The 17,543-nt window shown below is 43.0% G+C and overlaps 1 non-coding gene across 1 annotated transcript; it reads right to left on the reverse strand.

Annotated features, from left to right (window-relative positions):
- Positions 1-17,075: 17,075 nt before the first annotated feature.
- Positions 17,076-17,149, reverse strand: Trnat-ugu (transfer RNA threonine (anticodon UGU)). The gene has a single exon. It is a non-coding gene; the product is annotated as a tRNA-Thr (tRNA).
- Between the last annotated feature and the right edge of the window lie 394 nt (positions 17,150-17,543).

The following is a 17,543-nucleotide window of genomic DNA, read 5'->3' on the forward strand; positions in this document are numbered from 1 at the left end:
CTTTGGCAATTAGTAGCCATCTTAAGGTGTGACTAACCCTCTAATAAACTTCGTAAAAATATGCAACAAATACAATCAGGCAATTTAAGTATCATGACGTCGTCTGAAGTATTTCAATGGATTTACATTATATCCTCAAATCTAAAAAATAGTATGGCCACGCTGAAAAAAAATATCACAGAAGCACCAACGTTCTGAGTTACACATTTCACACATTGTGTCTCGTTAGGGTTGTTGTGGGCTTCAGTCCGAAGACTAGTTTGATGCAGGTCTCCATGCTACTATGTCCCAAGCCTCTTCATCTCTGAAAAACTGCTGTAACCTAAATCAATTTGCAACTGCTTACTGTATACATGCCTAGGTCTTCTTCTACAATTCTCTTCATCCCCTCCCCTGCTTCACACACACATACATTGTCCTCTATTAGCAAATAGATCGTTCCAGGCTATATCACGATGTGATTAACCGATCCCTTCTTTTAGTCGTTTTCTGTCATAACCATGACTCAGCAGTTGAGAGGCCAGACAAATGTGTGGTTCCTGAAGAGGGGCAGCAGCCTTTTCAGTAGTTGCAGGGCCAACAGTCTGGATGATTGACTGATATGGCCTTGTAACACCAACCAAAACGGCCATGCTGTGCTGGTACTGCAAACGGCTGAAAGCAAGGGGAAACTACAGCCGTAATTTTTCCCGAGGGTATGCAGCTTTACTGTATGGTCAAATGATGATGGCGTCCTCTTGGGTAAAATATTCCGGAAGTAAAACAGTCCCCCATTCGGATCCCTGGGCGGGGACTACTCAGGAGGACATCGTTATCAGAAGAAAGAAAACTGGCGTTATATGGATTGGAGCGTGGAATGTCAGATTCCTTAATCGGGCTGGTAGTTTAGAAAATTTAAAAAGGGAAATGGATAGGTTAAAGTTAGATATAGTGGGAATTAGTGAAGTTCGGTAGCAGGAGGAACAAGACTTCTGGTCAGGTGAATACAGGGTTATAAATACAAAATCAAATAGGGGTAATGCAGGAGTAGGTATAACAATGAATAAAAAAATAGGAGTGTGGGTAAGCTACTGCCAACAGCATAGTGAACGCATTATTGTGGCCAAGATAGACACGAACCCTACGGCAACGACAGTAGTACAAGTTTATATGCCAACTAGCTCCGCAGATGATGAAGAGATTGATGAGATGCACGATGAGATAATTAGGGAGCAAAATAACTGATGATGGTCGAAATAGAGAGGATGTAAAATATAGACTCAATGGCAAGGAAAGCGTTTCTGAAAAATAGAAATTTGTTAACTTCGCGTATAGATTGAAGTTTCAAGAAGTCGTTTCTGAAAATATTTGTATGGAGTGTAGCCGTGTACGAAAGTGAAACGTGGACGATAAATAGTTTGGACAAGAAGAGAACAGAAGCTTTCGAAATGGTGCTACAGAAGAATGCTGAAGATTAGATGGGTAGATTACGTAACTAATGAGGAGGTATTGAATAGAATTCAATAGTGAAGGGAGACGAGAATTTAATAGTCATGGGTAATTCGAATTCGATAGTAGGAAAAAGAAGACAAGGAATCGTAGTAGGTGAATATGAAATGGGGGTAAGAAATGAAAGAGGAAGCCGCCTGGTAGAATTTTGCACAGAGCATAACTTAATCATAGCTACCACTTCAAGAATCATAAAAGAAGGTTGTATACATGGAAGAGGCCTGGAGATACTCGAAGTCTTCAGATAGATTACATAATGGTAAGACAGAGATTTAGGAACCAGGTTTTAAATTGTAAGACATTTCCAGGGGCAGATGTGGAATCTGACCACAGTCTATTGGTTATGAACTGTAGATTAAAACTGAAGGAACTACAAAAAGGTGAGAATTTAAGATGGGATCTGGATAAACTGACAGAAACAGAGGTTGTAGAGAGTTTCAGGGAGAACATTAGGGAACGTTTGACAGAAATGGGGGTAAGAAATACAGTCGAAGAAGAATGGGTAGCTTTGGGGGATGAAGTAGTGAAGACAGCAGAGGATCAAGTAGGTAAAAAGACAAGGGCTAGTAGAAATCCTTGGTTAACAGAAGATATATTGAATTTCTTTGATGAAAGAAGAAAATATAAATGGAGTAAATGAAGTAGGCAAAAAGGAATACAAACTTTCAAAAATGAGATCGACAGGAAGTGCAAAATAGCTAAACAGGGATGGCTAGAGGACAAATGTAAGGATGTAGAGGCGTATCTCACTAGGAGTAAGATAGATACTGCCTACAGGAAAATTAAAGAGACTTTTGGAGGAAAGATAACCACTTGTGTGAATATCAAGAGCTCAGATGGAAACCCAGTTCTAAGCAAAGAAGAGAAAGCAGAAAGGTGGAACGCGTATATGGAGGGTCTATACAAGAGCGATATTCTTGAGGACAATGTTATGGAAATGGAAGAGGATGTAGATGAAGATAGAAATGGGAGATATGATACTGCATGAAAAGTTTGACAGAGCACTGAAGACCTAAGCCGAAACAAGGCCCCAGGAGTTGACAACATTCCATTAGAACTACTGATAACCTTGGGAGAGCTAGTCCTGACAAAACTCTACCATCTGGTGAGCAAGACGTATGAGACAGGCGAAATACCCTCAGACTTCAACAAGAATATAATAATTCCAAAGAAAGCTGGTGTTGACAGATATGAAAATTACCGTACTATCAGTTTAATAAGCCATGGCTGAAAAATAATAACACGAATTCTTTACAGACGAATGGAAATACTGGTAGAAGCCGACCTCGGGGAAGATCAGTTTGGATTCCGTAGAAATGTTGGAACACGTGAGGCAATACTGACCCTGCGACTTATCTTAGAAGATAAGATTAAGGAAAGGCAAACCTACGTTTCTAGCATTTGTAGATTTAGAGAAAACTTCTGACAATGTTGACTGTATTACTCTCTTTCAAATTCTGAAGGTGACAGGGATAAAATACAGGGAGCGAAAGATTACTTACTATTTGTACAGAAACCAGGTGGCAGTTATGAGTCAAGGGGCACGAAAGGGAAGCAGTGGTTGGAAAGGGAGTGAGGCAGGGTTGTAGACCATCCCTGACGTTATTCAATCTGTATATTGAGCAAGCAGTAAAGGAAACATAACAATAATTCGGAGTTGGAATTAAAATCCATGGAGATGAAATAAAAACTTTGAGGTTCGCCGATGACATTGTAATTCTGTCAGAGACAGCAAAGGATCTGGAAGAGCAGCTGAACTGAATGGACAGTGTCTTGAAAGGAGGGTATAAGATGAACATCAACAAAACCAAAAAGAGGATAATGGAATGTAGTCGAATTAAATCGGGTGATGCTGAGGGTATTAGATTAGGAAATGAGACATTTAAAGTAGTAAGTAAGTTTTGCTATTTGGGGAGCAAAATAACTGATGATGGTCGAAATAGAGAGGATATAAAATATAGACTCAATGGCAAGGAAAGCGTTTCTGAAAAATCGAAATTTGTTAACTTCGCGTATAGATTTAAGTGTCAAGAAGTCGTTTCTGAAAATATTTGTATGGAGTGTAGCCGTGTACGAAAGTGAAACGTGGACGATAAATAGTTTGGACAAGAAGAGAACAGAAGCTTTCGAAATGGTGCTACAGAAGAATGCTGAAGATTAGATGGGTAGATTACGTAACTAATGAGGAGGTATTCAATAGAATTATGGAGAAGAGAAATTTGTGAAACACCTTGACTAGAAGAAGCGATCGGTTGGTAGGACATGTACTGAGGAATCAAGGAATCACCAATTTAGTATTGGAGGGCAGCGTGGAGGGTAAAAATCGTAGAGGGAGACCAAGAGATGAATACACTAAGCAGACTCAGAAGGATGTAGGTTGCAGTTGGTATTGGAGATGAAGCAGCTTGCACAGGATAGAGTAGCATGGAGAGCTGCATCAAACCAGTCTCAAGACTGCAGACCACAACAACAACAACAACAACAACTATTGAACCGGTGGGGAACCAGTCACGTTCTCACAGTGACCTACAGCCTTCAGTTGTGATGTCTTCTCCGTGGCCCCAATAACAACATAACGCCACGCTACGGTGATCATCCAGAAGAGGCGTTGTAACTTCTGGAACTCTGCAATGCCTATGGCGCCACAATACAGACTTCAACACATCTCTACGCCGTCATCTTTACTTGTATTTATTTATATAACAGGTTTCTTCATTCTCCTCTTTTTTATTTGAATGTAAGTATTCAGCCGTCTCTCCGATACCTTTTATTAACTTGGGAACCATATTGCATAGGGTTCTATCCCTTTTTCAACTCCTGCATTCTGAAACACCTCTAAAATGTTTACAATGACAGAGAAAGTTGACAGGAGTTCCAGTTTCTCCTCAGTCATAGTTACCGAGACATATTTCTCTCACTATGGGGAAGATGATGACGATGATGTCGTGTGACGAGGGCCTCTCGTCGGGTAGACCGCTCGCGTGCTGCAAGTCTTTCGATTTGACGCCACTTTGGCGACTTGCGCGTCGATGGGGATGAAATGATGATTAGGACAACACAACACACAGTCCCTGAGCGGAGAAAATCTCCGACCCAGCCGGGAATCGAACCCGGGCCCTTTGGATTGACATTCCGTCGCGATGACCACTCAACCACCTGAGGCAGAATGCATATACGACTCGTCCTGTTGTACCTGTATCTCCATCCTCCAGCATCACGAAACGAAGTAACTCATCATTTGAGTGTGGCCTTTGCCTTAATAATATCAGTACTTTTTTCTGCGTTTTCACTCTGTATTCAGTATTGTGATCCCTTCATTATGATTACCAAACCTAAGGAGCATAATCCTAATAATATAAGGCAGAGCTTCTACTTCTAAATTTACATTTACATCTATTTTCTGACAGATGCAGTACTGTGCCTTGCAGAGAAAACTTCCAATTTACATGTATTTGGATTCCTTCCTGTTCTGTTTGCGTATGGCGCATAGGGAACATGGCTGGTTGAATGTCTCCATGTGCACTATTAGTCTAATTTGTCTTTGCTGTCCAGAAGAGAACAAGACATAGGGGACTGTAGTATATTCCTCGATTGTTCATTTAATGCTGGTTCTCTCACCTATTGCTGCACTAGTATTAGTCTTAGTTGTAGGAAAGGGGAATTTTATTAAAATTCAGTAAAGGCGTGGTTGGGCGACGAATTCTGGGGCTGCTGGCAGTGTGTGGTAATAGTCGGCAGCCAGTAGGCCACACAGGATAAACATGGTGTGGAGCTGCAGTGGCATACTTCGCACAGTCTGCCTGAAGGAGGGCAGTGACGGCAGTCTGCAGCGGGTCCAGGACGGGCTACGTTCGCTTCCCACCTGGCGTACCAGGGTCCGGGCGAGGTGTACGCTGCAGGAGATGTGGCAGCGCTGCAGTGGTGCCAGAGACAGCGGCGGGTGTTGCCATCCGGCAAGCACCACTAGCAGCAAGTTGCAGCACAGCAACCAGGAGGGCACGGGTTCGAGTCCGGTCCTGTCCTGGTATCAGCGGAGGCCCGAGGGCCATGGGTGACCAGTACAACCACCTTTGTCCCATGGTCGGACAGAGCACGACAAACGGGGTGGAGGGCGGCAGGAACCAGGGACTGTAACAGTCTCCAGAATCACAGGCAGCTACGCGGCGCAAGACGCGATGCCTCGGTGGGTGGCGACCGGGCAGAGTGCGGTCGACTACCAGCTGAGCAGCCTTGATTACAAAGCAGCAACGTCGGCATAAAAGGAGTTGCTGAGCCGGCTGGACTCGCGGAACAGCGCTGTGGGCAGCGCACCAACACTATGCTGCAGCCATCGTAGTACTGTGAATTATGTGAATAAGGGAATACTTCCTAATACCGCTGTATCACTCTGCACTGCCCCTTGACGCTACTGAACTTGCTCGGCCTCCTGACAAAGTATGGTGCAGTCGGTCCCAGCTTCAGTTCGGCCATCTGGAGTCCCAAGTTCGACCATCGACACCCGCAACACTATGTTAGCACACTTTTGCGTGATAGTTGACGAGTCCATTTATCCAATATTCTAATGAACAGAAGTATGGTACCAGCTTTACCAACAATTGAATTTATGTAACTATTCCATTTTGTATCTCCAGAAAAGGTGTAGAAGCATATATCACTGTGGGTAAGATAGATACAGCCTACAGGGAAATTTAAGGGACCTTTGGAAAAAAGAGAGCCACCTGTATGAATATCAAGAGCTCAGATGGAAAACCAGTCCTCAACAAAGAAGGGGAAGAAGAAAGGTGGTGGGAGTATATAGGAGTTCTATACAGGAGAGATGCACTTCATGAAGAATTTGACAAATCACTAAAACACCTAAGTTGAAACAAGGCCCCGGGAGTAGACGACATCGCGTTAAAGCTACTGGTAGCCTTGGAGAGCCATCAATGACAAAACTCTTCCATCTGGTGAGGAAGATGTATGAGACAGGTGAAATACCCTCACGCTTCTAGAGCAATATAATAATCCCACAGAAAGCAGGTGCTGACAGGTTTGAAAATTACCAACCTATCAGTTTAATAAGTCATGGCTGCAAAGTACTAACACAAATTCTTTACAGAAGAATGGGGAAACTCGTAGAAACCGACCTTGGGGAAGATCAGTTTGGATTCTGAATAAATTTAGCAACACATGAGCTAATACCGACCCTATGACTTCTCATAGAAGATAGGTTAAGGAAAGGCAAACATACGTTTATAGCATTTGTAGACTTAAAGGTTTTGACAATGTTGACTGGAATACTCTCTTCCAAATTCTGAAGATGGCAGGGGTAAAATACAGGGAACAAAAGACTATTTACAATTTATACAGAAATCTGATGGCAGTTATAATATTCGAGAGGCATGAAAGGGAAGTCTATCCTTGATGTTATTCAATCAGTGTATTGAGCAAGCAGTGAAGGAAACAAAAGAAAAATTTGGAGTAGGTATTAAAATCCAGGGTGAAGAAATAAAAACTTTGAGGTTCACCGATGACATTGTAATTCTATCAGAGACAGCAAAGGACTTGGAAGAGCAGTTGAATGGAATGGACAGTGGCTTGAAATGAGGATATCAGATGAACATCAACAAAAGCAAAACGAGGATAATGGAATGTACATTTACATCTACATCTACATTGATACTCCGCAAGCCACCCAACGGTGTGTGGCGGAGGGCACTTTACGTGCCACTGTCATTACCTCCCTTTCCTGTTCCAGTCGCGTATGGTTCGCGGGAAGAACGACTGTCTGAAAGCCTCCGTGCGCGCTCTAATCTCTCTAATTTTACATTCGTGATCTCCTCGGGAGGTATAAGTAGGGGGAAGCAATATATTCGATACCTCATCCAGAAACGCACCCTCTCGAAACCTGGCGAGCAAGTTACACCGCGATGCAGAGCGCCTCTCTTGCAGAGTCTGCCACTTGAGTAGTCGAATTAAGTCGGGTGATGCTGAGGGAATTAGATTAAGAAATGAGACACTTAAAGTGGTAAAGGAGTTTTGCTATTTGGGGGGCAAAATAACTGATGATGGTCGAAGTAGAGACGATATAAAATGTAGACTGACAATGGGAAGGAAAGCGTTTCTGAAGAAGAGAAATTTGTTAGTATCGAGTATGGATTTAAATGACAGGAAGTCCTTTCTTAAAGTATTTGTTGTAGTGTAGCCACGTATGGAAGTGAAACATGGACGATAAACAGTTTAGATAAGAAAAGAACAGAGGCTTTTGAAATGTGGTGCTACAGAAGAATGCTGAAGATTAGATGGGTAGATAACTTAACTAATGAGGAGGTACTGAATAGAATTGGGGAGAAGAAAAATTTGTGGTACAACCTGACCAAAAGAAGGGATCGCTTTGTAGGACACATTCTGAGTCATCAAGGGATCACCAATTTACTACTGGAGGGAAGAGTTTGTGGTAAAAATCATAGAGACAGACCAGGAGACGAAGACAGTACGCATTTTCAGAGGGATGTAGGTTGCAGCAGTTACTCGGAGATGAAGAAGCTTGCACAGGATGGCGTAACATGGAGAGCTGTATCAAACCAGTCTTTGGCCTGAAGACCACAACAACGATGACATCCCCACAAATTGTTACATCCAGGTAATTGTATGAGTTGACTGACTGCAGGTGTTATTCATTGGTACTGTAGTCAAAAAATATTTAAATTTTAGATTGCTTAAGATTTATAGCAAGTTAACAATCTTTGCACCATTTTAAAATCTCATTATGACATAACTAGGTATTTGTGCACTATTTTTTACATAGTAATTTTAGGATGTGAAAAGAGCACGAGTAGCTTTTCACATCGCTGATGCTTCTGGGGTCCATGCTGATTGAAATGTAGGAGGTCGTTCTGTTCGATATACTGGGTGACTATAATTAATAGTTGCGTATCAATGCTCTATGTTGTACTGGCCGTCGCCAGTGGGAGAGGTCACCGACTGACGTCACGACCATTAAACTTCTCTATCTGGGATAAACCATATGACGTAAGTATTTCCATATTTTTGGTACACTAATAGTCAAAAATGTTGATAATTATTACTGGGAAAAGGTTTCTGGGACTTGTTTTTACAGAAGAATTCCTTAGAAAAGTGTTTAAATAAATTGTAAAAAATGATTTTACATTTATTTATATTAATTTCACAATTACAAGGGTTACTCAGATTCACATTCAGAACACTTTACAATATGAACTACTTCTTCTTTCTTCGTGTGTGCAGGCAGACATGCGTCTTGCAAGAATTGCAAGCCTTGGTGTACTTACGCCTTCCTGTGTTTGGCAGATTCAGCTGCACTTGTTATTTTCCGTCGCGGCTCTGTAATGATGTTTCTTCTGCTTACAGCACCCTGATTTTGATTACGCTCGTACCCAAAAGTTGATAACGCTGTAGTGAAATTTGAGTGTAGGCCTACAGTATTTTGAGCGCGTCTTTTCATGTTGAGATCGTAAAGTTCTCGAGCAAGATCTTTCAGGTACTGCTTCCTTCCAGAACTCTTTGCCCACTACTTGTGTGTATCTTGAAGTGTAACATACAAATTATATGCTACATTGTCACTCAAGTTGAGAAACACTGCAATTGGCCATCGACGCGTTGCTCGAGGGCAGCTGTACATTCTTACACTCTTATCGAATGTATACACTCCAGACTTTGTACCGTTGTAGAACAGGATGATTTCTGGCTTCTCTTCCACCACATTCATGTCGTGATATTGAGTTGACCTTTCCTTTCTTAGGCAGAAAACTGACTAAAGTGGTATTATCACTATATGTTTAGAGAAACAGGACGGAGTTCTGTAGGAACATGGCGTTTGTCATTTCGAATAGCACTAACTGTAGTTACTTTCTCTTTCAAAAGATCAGATGCTAGTGAACTTTCTATCCATGGTAACATTTCTTCCTGATTGTTTCAAGTTAGACATTTCAACCAAACTTCCGACTATTTCAGAGCCACTATTATGGTTCTTCTCATTGTCGTGCATAGGGATCCGCAGCGAAGCAGTATTCCGTATTTGAGTCACACAACAGGTTCACTTCGATTCCATATTTTCCTGGTTTTGTTGGAATATGTAGCTTGAGTGGGCATCGCCCGTGGAAGGTCACAAGTTCTTCATCCACCCTAACTGACTCCCTTGGACTATAAAACTCAGGTAATTTACTATCATGTTCCACATGTCCCTGATAGTAGCAAATTTGTTGGTCTGTTTTCTAGCTACTCGAATTACAGCATCATCAAAGCGCAGTCACTTTAGTAACAGCCTCACTATGGGCTCCGAAAATGAATCTCGGTACATCAGAAAGTTTTATTTACTAAATATGTCACGTAAACTGTCCTTGTTCAGTGTATACACTCCACAAAATAATTCCAACTACTGGCACAATTTCATCCCTCTCAAATTATTTCGAATTGTTCACGAAAATATTTACAGATGATTCTCTAAGATTGCCTAGTTTTTTGGTTGGTATACATCAAACCGTTACTCAAGATGTTATCATCAAGGTACATGAAAAAAGCTTTATCTGGTATATCCTTTTGGGGTCCTCATTACCTTAGCAGCAGACCTCATCCTTTGATTTAAGTAAGGATCTCCCTTCCAAATCATACACTATGTTCCATAAAGACACGGGAGAACTGCCTGATATCAGTAACATCCTGCCACGATATTTCGGCGCAGAGTCTTCTGGCCATCTTCAGGTGAGTGCCACTGTAGTAGTACTGGCGAGTACGCGCTGAGCTCCGCTATAAAGGCCGTACTGAGGTGACATTGCGCATGCGCTGTTCAGCGTGCGCGTTCATAACGGCTCCGTGCGCCGCGCCTCTCGCCCTCCACTGTGAAAGCCTGGCGTATCGGTATCAGGTCGATTTCCATCTTTATGCAGATAACTACGTCGGCTACGAAGTTTATCTATAACAGGATTCCAAGCAGAGTATAGCTGATAACCGTTATCTCGATTGATGAGAGTGTCGTTGTCAGACAATCTTATTTCCACAGATTCATTCATAATCGAGCTCCTAAAGTTTGATGTATGGGCCAAAATTTTTGTGTCGTTGTAATTCATGGAATGGTCTGTGGAAATACAATGTTCGGCGATTGCAGACTTGGTGGGTTGGAGAAGGCGAGTATGCCGTTGGAGTTCGACAATGCGTTCCTGCACAATTCGTGTTGTTTGCCCTATATATGATTTGCGCATTCACACGGAAATTTCTAAACACCTGATTTACGCAGGCCCAGATCGTCTTTAACGGATCCCACCAGTGATGGAATTTTGGAAGGAGGGCGAAAGATGACTCTCACTAGAAACCCTTGTAATTGTGAAGTTCTGCCTATCTGTGAAGAAAGATTCCCAATAAAAGTTAGATAAACAGTCGACCTGAAGGCCTCTTCCTCTTCCTTGTTCCGTCGTTTGTAGGTCTTCATCACGCTGTTCACTTGCCTAGGTGAAAAGCCACTCTTCAAAAATACTTTTTGCAGGTGTTTCAGCTACTAGTTGCCACCATCCAGCACAAACAATGGGCATTCTCAAAACCTTGATCCACCGTGCCCATACTATCTCTGACGCCGACAGTCTTCAAGCGGAACTGTGGCACTCACCTGAAGATGGCCAGAAGACTCTGCGCCGAAATATCGTGGCAGGACGTTACTGATATCCGGCAGCTCTCCCGTGTTTTTATGGAACAATCAGTACGCCGGGAAAGATTTAAACATCACATCATACACTATGTGATCAAAAGAATCCGGACACCCCTAAAAGCTTACGTTTTCCATATTAGGTGCATTGTGCTGCCAGGTACTCCATATCAGCGACCTCAGTAGTCATTAGACATCCCGAGAGAGCAGAATGAGGCGCTCCGCGGAACTCACGGACTTCGAACGTGGTCAGGTGATTGGGTGTCACTTGTGTCATACGTTTGTACGCGAGATTTCCACTTTCCTAAACACCGCTAGGTCCATTGTTCCCGATGTGATATTAAAGTGAAACGTGAAGGGACACGTAAAGCACAAAAGCGTACAGGCGACCTCGTCTGTTGACTGACAGAGACCGTTGACAGTTGAAGAGGGTCGGAATATGTAACAAACAGACATCTATCCAGACCATCACACAGGAATTCCAAACGGCATCAGGACCCACTGCAAGTACTATGACAGTTAGGCGGGAGGTGGGAAAACTTGGATTTCATGCTCGAGTGACCGCTCATAAGCCACACATCACGCCGCTAAATGCCAAACGACGCCTCCCTTGGTGTAAGGAGCGAAAACGTTGGACAATTGAACAGTCGAAAAGGTTGTGTGGAGTGATGAATCACGGTACGCAATGTGGCGATTCGATGGCAGAGTGTGGGTATGGCGAATGCCCGGTGAAGGTCATATACCAGTGTGTGTAGTGCCAAAAGTAAAATTCGGAGGCGGCGGTGTTATGGTGGAGTCGTGTTTTTCATAGAGGGGGCTGCCACCCCTTGTTGTTTTGCGTGGCACTATCACAGGACAGGCCTACATTGAAGTTTTAGCAACTTCTTGCTTCCCATTGGTGAAGAGCAATTCAGGGACGGCGATTGCATCTTTCAACACGATTGAGCACCTGTTCGCAATGCACGGTCTGTGGCGGAGTGGTTACACGACAATAACATCATGTAATGGACTGGTCTGCACAGAGTCCTGACCTGAACCCTATAGAACACCTTTGGGATGTTTTGATGTTTTGGAACGCCGACTTCATTCCAGGCCTCACCGACCAATATCGATACCTCTCCTCAGCGCAGCACTCCGTGAAGAATGGGCTGCCATTCTCCAAGAAACTTTCCAGCACCAGACTGAACGTATGCCTGCGAGAGTGGAAGCTGTCATCAAGGCTAAGGGTGGGCCAACATCATATTAAATTCCAGCATTACCGATGGAGGGCGCCACGAACTTGTAAGTCATTTTCAGCCAAGTGTCCGGATACTTTTGATCTTGATTCTTCGGCCTGGGTCGCCTTCTTGTTACTTGAATATCTATAAAAATGTGAAAGTAGAACCGGACACTAGCACACGAAACACTCGTTGTTGTCGCCCACTTCATACATCGTAGCGCCTACTGCACCGGGATCCCGGCGTCACAGGGCGTATATTCACCAGGAAAACCTACATCGTCTGTGTTGTCAGCACAAATATTTACCGGCGCCCTCAACACAACACAGGTCTCCACCAACGGCCGCCAGGGAACGCTACCCGTTCGTGGAGTCTGCAGAAAATTTTCACCAGAGTTCACAGCTAGCCCAGGAATTACCTTGTTACACCAGGCACGTGATCGCAAATAGTTCTGGCAGCTACTTCCGCCAAACGGGCTTTATAGGGCGGCGCACTGCCGGCAAATGGCACTTCGGCGCACCACTTGGAAATACGTAGAGTTGCCACCGAGAGCAGATATGGACAGATGTCTCTTCTAACTGGCCGACCTCTTGCAGATGGACTTGGTAATGCCGACGAACATCTTGACATTGTAGATTTGTTTTATTCTGATCTCTCCTCGTGAAGAGTCGGGACTTTTCTTTCATTATTTGTTATATTAGATGTATGACGATCCGCAGCTGGGATCGAGTCTGTTGTTCTTTTGGAGATTGTATTATTGGTTCGTTTTGGTGGGTCCAATAAACTGTTTTCGAACTTGTGTTTTCCGCATTTCTAGCTAGCGCAGATACTTCACTCATCTACCGAGACAGGCGTCCCAATATACTCCAAAATATCTGCAAAAGGTAATGAAAATCAATACTTACCCAGTTCACTTTCATCCAACTCGCTGCTCTGGGAAACTACTTGATCTGGAATTTACACGACCACATTTTGAATTTCACTGCTTGAACTTTCGGATAGTTCCCCACTAAATACGTTGTCTGAATTCTCAAGCAACTTTCTTATTTCGTCATCTGTCAGTTTCATCTTTTTGTTCTTACATCAATATGTCACAGGGATATTAGCTTCCACTCATCACACTGTCTACCGGTAGACTTTGGGTGGTGATTTTTGAGCTGCTACACCCTTCAGTCACAACAGTAGCTATAACTCAACAATGAATGTAAACAAGAAGCCCTTCTTATTATGAATTGTTTCAATAATAATTACGATAAATGTCATGTATGTATTAAATAAAACAGTGAACACAACGGGAGTTGCAACCCAAAAACTACGTTGAGTTCAGTTACCGACCCGACATTGGTATGCTACTGATAAAGTGCAGTTACCAGCAGAGGTCCAGTGTGGGCTATAATCATCGTATGGCAGCGAAACTTGGTACAAATTCTAATGCGTTCATGCAGAACAGATTTACGATGGAAAAGAAATTCAAATGGCTCTGAACACTATGGGACTTAACATTTGAGGTCATCAGCCCCCTAGACTTAGAAAATGGTTCAAATGGCTCTGAGCACTACGGGGCTTAACATCTGAGGTCATCAGTCCCCTTGAACTTAGAACTACTTAAACGTAACTAACCTAAGGACATCACACACATCCATGCCCGAGGCAGGATTCGAGCCTGCCACCGTAGCGGTCGCGCGGTTCCAGACTGCAGCGCCTAGAACCGCCCGGCCACTCCGGCCGGCTAGACTTAGAACTACTTAAACCTAACTAACCTAAGGACATCACACACGTTCATGCCCGAAGCAGGATTCGAACCTGCGACCGTAGCGGCAGCGCGGTTCCGGACTGAAGCGCCTAGAACCGCTCGGTCACAACGGCCGGCGCTGGAAAAGAGTTAATTCTGATTTTCAGGTCCAGGTCCAAATCTGGCGCTGTGAATGCAAGAAAGTCGTACAGACATACTAACATATTTATGGATAAGGAATGGGACGTAGGGTGGTAAGGTCAAAGAAGTTTGTTCAGTATAAGCACTGGTGACTTCGATGAGATGCTGCATCCGTAAAGCAATGTGATCAACAGTTACTCGCAGCAGCTGCTGTGGAATGTGAACAGTGTGGCAAAGACCGAACGTGTCCCTGGTAAATGCGCTCTTTCAGATATCTTCAAAAGTCACATGGAAGCAGATCACGTGATCTTGCAAACCATGAATCTGGAAAATCTCTGGAGATAACAATTACGTGGACGGTTGCATAAAGCAGAGATTTCACTGGGCGAGCGACATGAGGCGTTGCCTCGTCTTGCATGGGGACAGTGGTCTCTACACAGTTGCGCTCCTCCAAAGCAGGAATCACATGTTGTACAATATGACGTTTATAACGTACAGACGTCACGGAACACCTGACAGACCCTCTGGATGTATTCTCTTCAAAGAAGAATGGACCGAGTATAAACGCGCTTGTGAATCCACACCACATAATCGCATACTGCGAATGCATCGAAACTTCGTCTACTGCATTCAGTTTAGTAGTACACCAAATTCGACAGTTCTTTGTATTCACAGCACCCTGTAATGTAAAATGTGCCTTGTCGCTCCACAGAATATTGAGGGTTGAATAACACTTAGGCGGTTTTTTTGTTCTACTGATTTTTATTTGTATGAACTAGTTTTCGGCTTATTAGGCTATCTTCAGATAACTACTGGCTACTGATTACAAGGAGCTTGTGTTCTTACGAACCAAACATTCTGGACTAAGATACAACGCACTTACATATGATCTTTAGTTGTGGTATTATCTTTGGAATTGTCAGACGGGCCTTTTGACTTTTTGTTCTATAAAACTGTTCTTTAACTTAATAAGTCACATTTTATGGTTTATTAGTACCATGTATGGCAACAATTGGAATTATTTAGAACACAGATTATTACAAAATTATAATTTTTTGTATTTGTTGTGAACAGTTGCACTGGACACTAATTTTTGGTTGTACAACAGCGATGTTTTCTTTGGGGGCTACATTTTGTTTTATGGTTTATTAGTACCATGTATGGCAACAATTAGAATTATTTAGAACACAGATTATTACAAAATATTAATTTTTTTGTATTTGTTGTGAACAGTTGCACTGGACACTAATTTTTGGTTGTACAACAGCGATGTTTTCTTTGGGGGCTACATTTTGTTATTAGAAAAATTGTGCATTAATATATACCAAATATTACATTGATACAGTTGAGTTACAGTTAGCAATGTAAACCCATAAGGGATATTACATTATATTTGTTTACTATTGGGACACTTTGTGATTAGTTGCAGGTTTACTGTATAGTGTAAAGTTTAAGAGTGATGATGTGCTCAGTTGCAATTGGTAATTTAGAACCAGTTGGGGATTTCGGGCTAAGCGTTTGTTAATTTCAAGTGCTTCTAGTAGGCTGAGTTTTCTGCCTTTGTTGGCTGTATGTAGCACTTCTGTGTGTATTAGACATTTGTGTCCTTCTTTGAGCACATGTTCAGCAAAGGTGGAGTCTGATTTATAGAATCTCCAGCTGCGTTCATGATCAATCAGCCTTGTGGGTATGGCCCGGACCGTTTGACCAATGTACAGTTTATTGTTGTCAGTGCAGATTATTTTGTAGACCCCACTGTTGCTTAGTTTATCTGTTTTGTCCTTGCTGTTGAATAGGAGATTAGCTGTAGTGCCTCTTACATAAAATGATGTTTTATAGTTTTGGGATTGCAGTGTCTTGGCTAGTTTGTCTGACAGCTTATCTAGGTATGGAATAGTACACCAGTTGATTTTTGGTGTGGTTGTTATTGCAGAGGGGGCATATTGCCCAGCCACATGTCATCAACTTCGATCACAGCGTTGGTTCAGATCATGAGGATGCAGTTGCTGCACCATCTGGATGTTGTACGAGTACCAGCATAAAATAGACCGCAAAACTTTCCCTACTGTTGATTGTGGGTTGGAAAATTCTCGTGACACTGAACGAGTGCTACCACTATCCGGGTCACATGTTGCACGGTCAGTTATAGCAACAGCAACCTCGTCAAGACTTCCACTGGAATATGAGGCCTTCCTCTTCCAGGGGCCACAACAAGCTCACATGGGTTTTCGAATTTCGTTGCTCTCTTCTTTAAAGAATCTAATGACACAGGGCCTCTCCTCACACCTTTCATTCGCCGATAATCGCTCAGTCCGGCAATGAAACTGCTCTCGTTCACATAAAATAGTTTTGCTAACAGTGCACGGTCTTTCTCCTCGATAGCCGTACTGTACACCACTTCATTGCTTGTCAAATGACAGCATGGGTGTCATTTGATCGTACAAACAGTGCACACAGCCAGACTTGCACCTGGTGGAACTAAATCGATTCCGCATTAACGTATTAGAATATCTACCAAGTTTCTGTCCCATACGATGATTACAGCCCACACTGGACCCCGTTCTTTGATTGGTCGGTACCTGACTGCGTTTGAGCTGCGTCCACAGAAGTGTTCCTGCACGCACCGGTAAAGACGGACTTTGCAACTGTACTCGGGCTCGTTCACTACCTATTTTTCACGTGCAAGGGGGTTGGTAGTGAACTGTTGCATTTGCGCCCCTAATACTGAGTCATATTTTGGCTAACCTTTGAACAGCAGTGAATTGGATACACAATTACAATGAAATGAACACCATTAGCTGCTTACAGGCGTTGACATACATCAACGGGGACAGATGAAAATGTGTGCCTCGACCGGGTCTCGAACCCGGGATCTCCTGCTTACATGGCAGACGCTCTATCCATCTGAGCCACCGAGGACACAGAGGATAGTGGGACTGCAGGGATTTATCTCTGGCACGCCTCCCGTGAAACCCACATTCTCAACGAAGATGGTATCTGTTCTTTCGGACATGTCTGAAAGATCAGATACTATCTTAGTATATATATGGATACACAATTATCTATAGCACAACCTTGAGCAAAATGAGGTACACTATACAAGTTCAGATTCAAACTTATTTATTTTAAACAAAACACTTCTAACTTTGTGGCCATGCATAGTAAAGTTCACAATAAATCCGATCTGGATGATTAATAATCGATGCAATTCGTATACATGGTTTATTGTCTCGCACCTACACACTTTCACGTTGTTCCTTCACAGTTTATTCGCATACACTGGCGTCCATGCTTACACTCGAGCTACTTTGCC

Source organism: Schistocerca serialis, unplaced genomic scaffold, assembly GCF_023864345.2.
Source record: "Schistocerca serialis cubense isolate TAMUIC-IGC-003099 unplaced genomic scaffold, iqSchSeri2.2 HiC_scaffold_1261, whole genome shotgun sequence".
In the NCBI taxonomy this organism is placed as follows: domain Eukaryota; kingdom Metazoa; phylum Arthropoda; class Insecta; order Orthoptera; family Acrididae; genus Schistocerca; species Schistocerca serialis.